General features: G+C 44.6%; 1 pseudogene; it reads right to left on the bottom strand.

Annotated features, from left to right (window-relative positions):
* The window catches only part of LOC131886715 (DNA polymerase delta catalytic subunit-like), an 11579-nt pseudogene extending 754 nt beyond the window's left edge, over positions 1–10825 (bottom strand).

The raw sequence follows: 10825 nt of genomic DNA, 5'->3' as shown, positions 1-10825 counted from the left end.
AGAGAGAGATGGACATCGCTAAACGGATGAAATGAATGGACTCGAAAATAGCATGCCCAAGCCTCTGATAACGGAACCCCAGCTCAGGGAGTCTTCGCTCGAAAACTCGTGCCTCGCCTGTGACGGTTTAAATGATCCTTTTGGGTGCCGATATCGGGTCAAGTCTCCCCTTGTCCGCCAGAGGACCCAATGGAATCTAAAAACGCAATGTCTTACCTCACTCGGCGAGCCCCAATCGTCGAGGCCCATCTCAAACACAAAACCCAGAGATAACATTCTAGGTAGGATTCGTTTTGAACAAGTGACATATTTAAGAAACTGCTTATCGACTTTAACGGTGGCGTTTAATCAGGATCTCTTTAAGCTTGACCTTCTTGACTAGAGATTATGTTAAAGCGGATTTAGCAAGTGTGATTTCAACAATTTTGATGTGAACCAAACTAGCCGATGAAAATGTTGTTAAAAGACTTAATGGCAATCCCGCCTCTCTAAAACCTTTATGATACTAGTACGCACATTGCAGTCGTTTCAAATTTCACTCATTGCATAATTACACGGTATCTGTTTCGTTTATTCAGGTTCCCTTTTGCGAAGGATCGATTGGCACGCTCAGCACCCTCCTCCCCTCGATCAACTGGATTGGAGCTCCAGCTGCCTCACTAACCCCGTCATTCTCGTCCTTCCGTAATCTCACCAAAAGCGGTGGATTGATGACTAACCGGTTGAACTCGCATCCAAGAAAGGGTGGATCTTATTTTTCTTCATACCTCAGCCGGGCACGGCCACCCAGAAGAAAGCTCAAGACGCTTTAAACCAAAGCTTCGTGAGTGTCAAGTCGTCTACAACAACGTCTCTAAACGGGTCGAGGAATTCGCGAATACCGTCACACACACCCCTGGGAGTCCCCGCAGGGAACCGCGGGTTTTGAAAAGCCCGGCCTCGTCCATCAATACCTAAGCCACTCCTGAACGAAACGGGACGAGGACGCTGGAAGCACGGTTCGCGGACTCTCGAGACGACCTTCAACCGTGGACCAAAACGATTTCCCAATGAAATGACCAATCGAGACGTGGAGCTCCCTCACAGGCCAACTTTGGGAACAAATTTCTGGGGCACGGATCACCATTCGGACTCCTCGTCCAAAGCTCAAGGCAATCGGATATCACGGAACCGTTTGAGAATCTGTACATGATCATGCCCAAACAGTTGGCCTGTCCAATGGCCATGGAGGTCCAGATGACTCTTGTTCGGAGTGCACTTCAATGTCGGGGGGTTTTATACGACGAGGAGAATCATGTCCTGGTTTGGACGCGCGAGGACTGAATCTCACCACCCAATGTCCTTTGTTAAACAGATGTTCGTCCCATGGTTGTTACACCCAAGATTTGTGGCTTAATCGATTTCGACCAAGGAAGCAATCTCGGCCCAACTCCCACCCTCTTTGAAAAAATGGATCCATTGCCCAAGATTCAACGCTCATTGTGACCCAATCGAGTCCGTGCCAGTATTTATCGCCGTTGGTGCTTCGCAAGAGACTCAGCACCTCCTGGAAAAAGCCGAAGGTGAAACGCTTGCCTCCTTGATCCCAAGATAGTCCAAACCAAATCCTATCATTTTCTGAATCTAATCAATGGTACTTTGAGGCGCATTGGCGTTTAAGTCACACTTACCGGGAGCTGTGTCTTAGTGCTGGCCCAAAGACTCGCTGAAGGTCTCGAGGGCGTGAATTGACGAACTCTTGGGCGGTGCTGATCAATAAGAATGTTCAGACCCCCCCCTCTTGTGTCGGTGGGACAACAAACGGTTCCAGAATCTCCGAGCCGTCCCATTTGTAGCACGCTGGTGGCGAAGTGAAAGACGCTGAAGGGGACAAAAAGGGACCAATTCGGCGATCAAAGTCGAAGACCAGCATCCCTCATACAAAGGAATCATGGATCACGTGATCCACGGGGTCCAAAGAAAACGATCTTCTCCAGGTAAGCAGCATTAACTTACATAATAGTAAAGTCAGCCAGATGACAGCGAGTTGGTTTTTGAACACAACATAGATCTTTCCGTTTCACAACGCGGATTGGTATTGTGGATTTGGTCTTAGTAGAGCCAGCCACATTAATATTTGGTGCTTTTAGTTTGACATTGAGGGTGCGTAGTAGAAACCGTTTTGGTTGAGAACTAGAATGATTGTTATAGCTCCTCGGCATCTCCGTTTGGGGTCAGATTTTTAGTGACGTTTTTTACCTATGCTTTTTTGAGATCCAGACACCGAAGCAGAGCAACGGACTGTAGGTGACTGAAGTTATTATCAATCGGATATTGGTCCTAGAATCAGATCTGTTTAATATTTGTACCGATGATAATTCACGGTTTTGTCTAAATGTTATACTATGTAATATATGTTTTATGTGAAATTCAATGCCAGGGCAAATTTTATTGGCAAAACCCGTTTCATAACTCCAGCCCGTGGTAGGGCTCTACATTAATAATTTTATATTTGAATGTGTGAGGACTCTGTTATAGTCAGAAATTTCGATAACTATTTTATTAACATCACTTATGCGTTTAAATTACTCCGCTTAAACCGTCCTCCGTTCAATTCTGGTGCTCGTAAAATGTGGTGTCTGAATCTCCAGATCTTCTGACGCTTTAAGTGCCCCCTGAATAATGGTGGCACTGAGAACCAAGCAGAGACAGCGAGTGAATCGTTTGAGATGATGAGATCGATATTTCATAAAACAAATACATTATTTTGGTATTGCAGCGTCTAAAAACCATGCCTGGAAGGCTGGAAAAATGACAGCGCCAAAGATCGCCCACATCAACCGCTCCGACCAAGGATCAGCCTTCCAGCAACGCCTTCAATTCCCAACACTGCTCTGCCTCCTGTTTACGAGAGATCATGTTATCTAATCCTGTGTCCTTGGACATAGACACATTGATCTCACGGCCTTTGACGCGAATATCTACTGGGGTATAGGAATTTGTCTCCTAAATTACAAAGAGATGGCTAAGACTTACGGAACGAAACCTCCGAGTAAATGCAGATCACAGTTTTGCCGCAAACTCTTTCCGAGAACTCAAGCTTTGATCACCGCGACTCGTGTCCCCATCCTGTTATATCAATTGTTATCATCATCAATATAATTTATTCATTCAGGTCCTAACAACCACTAAAGCAAACTAATTCCATATCTTCATTTCAATAAGATCATCTCTCGGTCGTTAGAACGAGATTCTCTGTGATAAGAATATTTATTCTACTACCATACATTACTGAACAGTTATCAAATATCCGATTTCAATCGGGCTCTTTCTTCTTCAGAATTCCAAGTCTATTCATTAAATATCTAATATTCTTAATACGTGTTGTTTCTTGATTCTTATAAAAAAGATGTTTTCAAATCTATCAACAAATTGTTCTATTTCATTACATCATTTTCATCCGCGTTTCACTCATTCCTGGTTGCCGAGCGCTGCAAGATCTGTTCATCTTGTATCAATTGGATTTTTCCGGCATGAGAAATTGTGACAATCTCGACTAGTAACATTTTCAACACCTCTTTCATGAAAGTTGAGCCCTGACATGACCTTTGGCAATTGGGTCCAACATAGCGCGAGAATCGCTCTCTAAATGCAGAATCTCGGAAATTGCTTCTGGTAACAAGGCACTTTCCTTGGGCTTACAATGACCGCGCAAAACGCATCAGTATCTTTGGCAAAGGCAACCTAGGGAAGACCAACAGATTGGAGGGGCTACCAAGACAACGTGAGCGATGTCCTGTTTCGTCATTATCAGATGGAACTGTGTTGGACCCTAGAGCTGAATTTCATTTCTAGATAATAGTATAAAACCTTCCCATCCTTATATACACATCTATATAAACTAACAACAGATTTGAAAACATGGTGGCAAGGAGGATTGGTCAAAAGTGTCTTTGAAGATACCCTTTGCCTCATCATGAACACTAGAAGTGTGTTGGTATGTAATACAGTTGTATCATTCATGAATGACGGTCTGGACGGAGAATGCTAGAGGGTCTACTGTAGGTCTAGATTGACACTGTGAAAGCAAGTGAACGCAATTGCATGCATTTTCCTTCAGGAAATTTACGGTCTTTACAATTACGGATGGTTTTTAAACCGTTAACATTAAAATTAGCCTGCCGCATGTATATAGAACAAGAATGAATGAAGCAGCTCTCTTCTTGTCATTAAATATCCAGAAGCAAGCTAGCTCATGCATTTGGGTACTGGAACGTTGAAAGGAGAACATAACTTTAGACTGAGTCATCGAATTGAGCCGAAAATTGAACTAACAAGTCGCAGCGCATGAGGTCGGTCTCATTTGAAAAAAGAACGCAATGCGTGGAACTATTTCAAAAAGCCAATATCGACCCTATAACAGCCCCTCGTCCATAATTCGCAGTGGTCATGCTTACAAAGCGATAACGGGTTCTGAGCCAACTCACCTCTGCCATCCATGCAAGTGGGCGCGTTTCTTGGTGAAAGCCGGACAAGGCCCAACTTTGGGAGGTGACCACAGTTTTGGGTGCGAGTATGATCGCCTCTCAGCAGGTGGATTCGGCTTAATGCTCGCCAGAATCGGCTCAAAAATCATCAGTAAGGGTTTTGGCCAGCATGTTCGTGAGATATGTTTGAGCGTCAATGGGAATGTTGTTCTCCAAAACGTTAAAATAGGATCCTAAACAAGTGAATGGAAATTCCCAATGTATGGTCGGTCAAATTGAGTGGTCTTGTGTGTGTTAGCTGTAGAGGCTAGTAGAGCCGACCGACCCTCTGAACTCTTGCCTTCAATCCCATGAGAAAATGAACGAGCGCTTGTTCTCCATAGATTACCTCGGCTTTCTGATAAGAGGCGTACCCTTGGCTCGGCAACACATCACGTAAAGGCACACGATCTCCCACTTTGGAGCAACTTCCGGCATCGGCGCTTCTTCATCTTATATAGCAATTACGTGAGATGCTTGGCAGTGTATCCTTGTCGTCTTGGTGAGCTCCTTTTGGTGATCACCAGTTGAGAGATGTCCACCTCGGTCTGCTACAGAGGTCGGAATATTCTGTTTGGCGTAACTCCCAGGCACCCTCTGGGTCCCGATCGATGAGGATCTTCTGCAGGCAATCGTTCATGAAGTCGAGCCAACTTATTTGGCCAGTTATCTTCGTCTGACGGTTTCAATGCCCTTTGCAAATCCATCTTGTCATAATTTGTCGGTTGCGTGAAGTACAAGCCAGCATAGCGCTTCTTTGTTTAAATGAGCAAATACGGGAAGTAGGATCCTTTCGAACTCCAAACTTGATGGGACTGATGACTTCTGCGTAACGAAGGCTGGTCCCGCTTTCTTCGCCTAAGGCGCATGGCAATCTTTTTACATTATCGCACCGCCCGAATTTGACCATGACCGAATCCGTGTCGCCATAAATAACATCCGCGTCGAACTTGTAGCCATTGGCCATGTGTACCTACAAAACCGGAATGGGTATTGCAAGATAGGGGGACATCCCTTACAAAGGAATGGATCACTCACTTGCCTCTACTTCGTTTTTAGTTTGTTCAATCATCATACGACCAAAAGCGTGACACTTTGAGAGATCTCAAGGCAAGGTAGCTTTCCGACTTGTGCTCCCGTAAATCCATAAACAGAGTTGGCACTGATTTTAAGCGCCAGTTGTCGACCATCCAATACCTGGAAGTGATGCGAAAAACCATGTTGATCGATTCTTTAGGGGAAGGCAAAGGTTGGAATAACCAACATACCTTTTTACGGAAAGGATCAGTCTCCTTTTCAGGTCAGCCTTGGCCTTCTTTCGAGCTCCGAGGAGTGATTCCAGAATCTCAGGAAGTAAACCTTTGCGAACGGATGACTTGACGAAAAAGTTTCCAGAGGGCGTTTTCACGTATGCTCTGGCGTGATGTTATTTTGTCGATGGCTCCAGGCTAAAACGAAAGATACGTTCACTTGAGATGAATCAAATTCTGACCTTTGAAATACCATTTCGTTACGGCCCAAGGAGTGCGATATCTAGATATTGGCGAGAGGAATGGTAGAATTCTCACGTGTTCTGTTTATTCCAATCAAGCAAACACCAAATTTCATCGGATTACTACAATAGCACGTTTCCTCCATTAAAACATTGACTTCCAATGACGGGATTTGAACGCACGCCAAAGCGGGAGAAAATTCCAACCTTCTTCGCGCTGTCTTTTACATAACTTTCTCCATTTGTCGCAAAACCTCAAAATATTCTTAAAATATGCAAACAAACGTGTTCTAACTAAAGACATATTTTGGGTGTTTCTGCCATCGAAGATTTAGTAAGTCGAAACTAATTTTTCCGATGAGGAGAGCAAATTTTAAACATGGGTGGTTAAACCTGTTCCGTATTTGATATCACAAACTTGAGTGATACGCACAGCCCTAGCCAAAGTTTTCAGATGCCAAAACTAAAAAGAGACCATCATTCAAGGAACACTCTCGTTCCAAGGAAAATGTCCATCAGTGCAGGAACACTCTTATCTTCATCTTTCATCAACTCCAATCAAAATCAAGGACAAGACCATGGACTAGATTACATGATCCAATGATTCTAGGTCTCATCTTCATGACTGCCTCCTTCTATTTTCAATACCTTGTGGCTCGAAAATGTCTTGGCATTGGGCCGAAGAAACCAGGTACGCAAGGCAACCATTTTTGAAAATACGTCTCTTTCAAGTGAGTCATATGTGTCAAGTGGGGATTTGAAATTTCAGTTGCAATCCGACTATCGAGGAACCGACGTCTATTTCGTGGAATCTGCACCGCCCCTAAAATTTCTATTCATTAGTGAAAAACAAATAAACCATTCCAAACCTGAAAGTAACGTTGTGTAGCAACAAATTGTGCGCCATCATAAATGGACCGGTACAGAGACGAGAAATCCAAGGTGGCGATCGGTTTGGTCGTAATATCCCGTTTGGGCTCAATCACGGTCGCACCCTCGAAGTTATCGTCCCCTGTTTGACTTTGGTAGGTTGGAGATGAGGACATCCACTTCCATGGTCTTCCGAATCAATTGGGAGATGACCTTTGGAGCAGAAAACGTAATTTTTTTCATCAATGTCACCATTGACTGACTGGTAATGGTTGACTTAAAATGGTCGTCTTCCTCACCTTGATTTGCTGACCCTCGGGTTTGGAGGTAGGAGAGAGGTACACCCGTGACCCTGGCCATTTCCATGTAGTTATTCACACACATGAGTTTTTCGAGCAATCTCAAGGGTAAATAAGCGTCTTTCAAGCAATACACCGCCCAATCGACGACGGGTTTGGGCATTGCGTTTTGCAGGTCCGTGATCACGGAATGATCACATCTCTTTTTGCTCCTAAAGCAGACATGTTTGTTGAAGAAAGGAAACACCTTCACATGGACGTGAATTCTTGAGAGTACTGAAGGAAGTGATAGGACACCGCATTCAGCGTGTAGCTTCTCATTTTGTAGTCGCGGACCAGAATGAGGAAGAAGATCCAGTTGAACTCGGCCGTCGATATTGATGACCTTGTTCTGCGTCGACCCATTTGCTTACTTTGAAGATGCTGTCCTTTGACCACAGACTTAAAACATCGATCACTCGTCCCAAGAGGTTGAAATTTCGGACATCTCAAATGCTTTGGCCCTGGTGAGACAAATTGAGTTTCTATGCAATAACGCACACCCATCCGAGTCAAAATCAACGTCCGATTCAGCAAGTATGGAAAATCAAAGTTGTTAATGTTGTAGCCCGTCAAAATATCCGGATCCACTTGACGAACGAAATCCGCCCATCGGTCCAAGAGCTCGGTCTCTGTTTTGCACGAGATCACAACGCTCCCCACGATTTCACCACAGGTGTTAAGTGTAAATACATTCCGAATGAACGGCTCCGGATCTCCCTGAGGAAAGAGCGTTGCTTATCAGCAGAAAGTCGGGAATTTTTCATTTTTTCATTTTTAAGTTTTTTGTTAAGGTTATTTAGGCCATTTTGAGACACAGTATTGTTCTTTCTTGCACTTTGCAATATCAAAATAACTTATATCAGAGGATTAGTCCATTACAGATAATACTTGACACGCGATCACTTTCTGAAAAACATAAGTCATATTTCTATAACATGATTTCAGGACACGTCAAAATTCAAAACTCAACTTAGGAGCTTTGAACATGAGCATTAGACAATGAGCAATAAGCCTGCAAAATGAATTGGATGCCAATTTTTGCCCGGGAAAACACCGAAGTACTTCCCTATATCGAATCAAATTGCAACTTGAAACAATTTACTTTTCGTTTTCCTGACTTATCTTGGCTAATATTCACTACCTTTAAAAAAGAACTATTTCGACGAAAATCCATTTTTCTGCCCCTTTGTTATTATACGTAGACGTTCATCGGAAAGGAAGACGTATTTGACGTACTTGTCGAATGACCCATGGAGCAATCTGGATGACGGGATCTTTTTCCGGCTCGGGGAAAATGCCTTTCGCCCGGCACATTCAATGTCAAAACTCATGATCCGGAATGGAGCCACATCCGACAATCGCCATCCGGAGCGTGAGAAATGAAGTCATCCCAAGCGATATCCACCTCCATCTGGCAACGGGACATGAATTTCCCGAACAAACCTACATCACATGAAAATGTTCATGATTCCACTCACTTCTTTACAAAGGCCTCCGAAAAAGGAATATCCAACTCCCCGCGTGGAATTAGCGCTCATCGGATCAGCTCTTCACCTCCTCAACTTACTTTTCCCATCGCGAATCTTGTATTTGCCCGCCGGGAACTCGATCCAGTTTGCACCCCACCACTTTGGTATCGGCCATGAAGCGGATCTCAAAGTCAATGTTGGCCTCGAACGCACTCAAGGGCGAGCTGAGATTGAAGCTCTGGAACTTGACCTCGTTACGGTCCAGAAGCCGCTTAGCCGCCGCGATCATTCGGGGCACGGCCATTGTGATTCTTCAAGAACTGGCTCATCTTGTTGCCCTGATAATGAAATCGCACCGCTTTAGTCGAGAATGTCCATGCCGCCCATTTTAAGCATCACTACTCACTTGGAAGCCATAGATGGTGGACTTCATCATGAGCTCAACGTTCAGTACGCAATCTTTGGGCGTATCCTTAGACTTGGAGTCCTCTTGAACGGCCCGTTCAAAGAAAGCCGGAAGTCGCCCAAGTTGTTCTTTGGTGAATCCGGGCGGAGCAAGCACAAAGAAATAGGGATGAAAACCGTGGACGTGAGCGCAGACCGAGTGACCCTAAATATACGGTTCAAAATTCATCGTGTTAACGTGGGATTGGGATTGTGGTCGTGGTAATAGGTAGTAGGACTTGATCTAGGCTAATGACTTTCAAAAGCACGTACACACCTCTTGGGTGACGCCGTACATCCGCATGATAGGAACTTGCCGCTTTGAGCGCCGGGCATGCCGGGCATCGAATCTGGAAACGAATTAAAGAAATATACTATGAATGTTCAATTACATCTCTGAGTGATAATTTAGAATTTTTCAGATTAAGATTACAATTCGTGCCGTCTAGGGTACAGGTTTAAAGAAGCTGGTCTTCTAACCGGATTTGAAGGTGTAAACAAAACTTTTAGGGACATTTTTCTCCGATTTGAGCTGAAAATCTACTGTTTCACTTCAATTTGAGTTTTTCAAATAAGCATCAGGTCAATTGCATGGAACTGGGTTTCTTCCAAAAGGAGAGAGTAAAATCAGAAGCCAGAGACGTTTCTGACTTCTCGTAAACTAAACTGACTTTTTAAACTTAAGGTTAATACTAATAGATATGAGTAGACCCTCTACAGATATGCCCTCCATGGGAAATATTAGCCATTGTATTGTATTGGGCAAGTCGATTTGATATGGCGACAAATTAGGTAATAGAGTGCATGCCTATTCAACATTGCTATTGCTACAAAAAAAAAGTTCTTTCGTGTCCAAATGAATCAGGCTCAGTGGAAAGCCAATGAATGAGCCATCCATATCTTTTCTCATGCCAGCTGATTGGACGCCTGGCCCAAGTCCGAGAATATCGGCCGTCAGTTTTTCAAACGAGGTATGTATCCCACGGGGCTGAAAGCCTGCCTTGGGCATGGCCGGCCACTAAGGGCAAGACGTACGTAGATAGGTCAGTCCATACTAACGTACATAATGGGTGGGCTACTCCGCCCTTCTTATCGTACTAGATGACGTAGGTTTGGGTCGGGGGCGCATAACGTAGCTTCAAGAGAGTTCATTTTCTACATTCAGACGGAACAAACCAGACCCATCAGCCCATCCATCATTCATTAGATATATATGGGCGATGACTGGCCATTCCCGAATAAATCAACACTGATATAAACGTTATTCTCCAACAGTTAGTTCACCTACCTAACCTTATACGATATCAATAACCGTTCAAATAACTCTCTAAACCTTTGACCATTGGGCCCTCCATTTCAAACTGAGCCCCGCCGTCTAACGAATCGATGGAGAAATATAACGTTGATGGTAGCGACAAACTGGACTCAACTTACGTCCCAAATAATGATCAAATCTCGATTTGTTTTGGAACACCAAGGCCGACTCAGTCCTGGCCCCGGACAGCTGGGCGGGCCAGGCGGGTCGGGGCAGGCCTGGGTCACGTCTTCCGTTAGCGCGGGCTCCGACTCCAGGTCCAGTTCCATGGCCAGGTCCGGCTCGGAACCAGCGACCGTCTCATCGTCCTCGGGCTGGCCCTTGAGTTTGGGCCGCTTGCCCGGGGTAGCCGCCGTCGGCGGCTGGACTTGATATTTGCCTTTGGGCAT

The sequence above is a fragment of the Tigriopus californicus genome, chromosome 1, assembly GCF_007210705.1.
Source record: "Tigriopus californicus strain San Diego chromosome 1, Tcal_SD_v2.1, whole genome shotgun sequence".
In the NCBI taxonomy this organism is placed as follows: Eukaryota; Metazoa; Arthropoda; class Copepoda; order Harpacticoida; family Harpacticidae; genus Tigriopus; species Tigriopus californicus.
The sequence above is the reverse complement of the archived record's forward strand: the minus strand, read 5'-3'. Positions and strand labels throughout refer to the sequence as shown.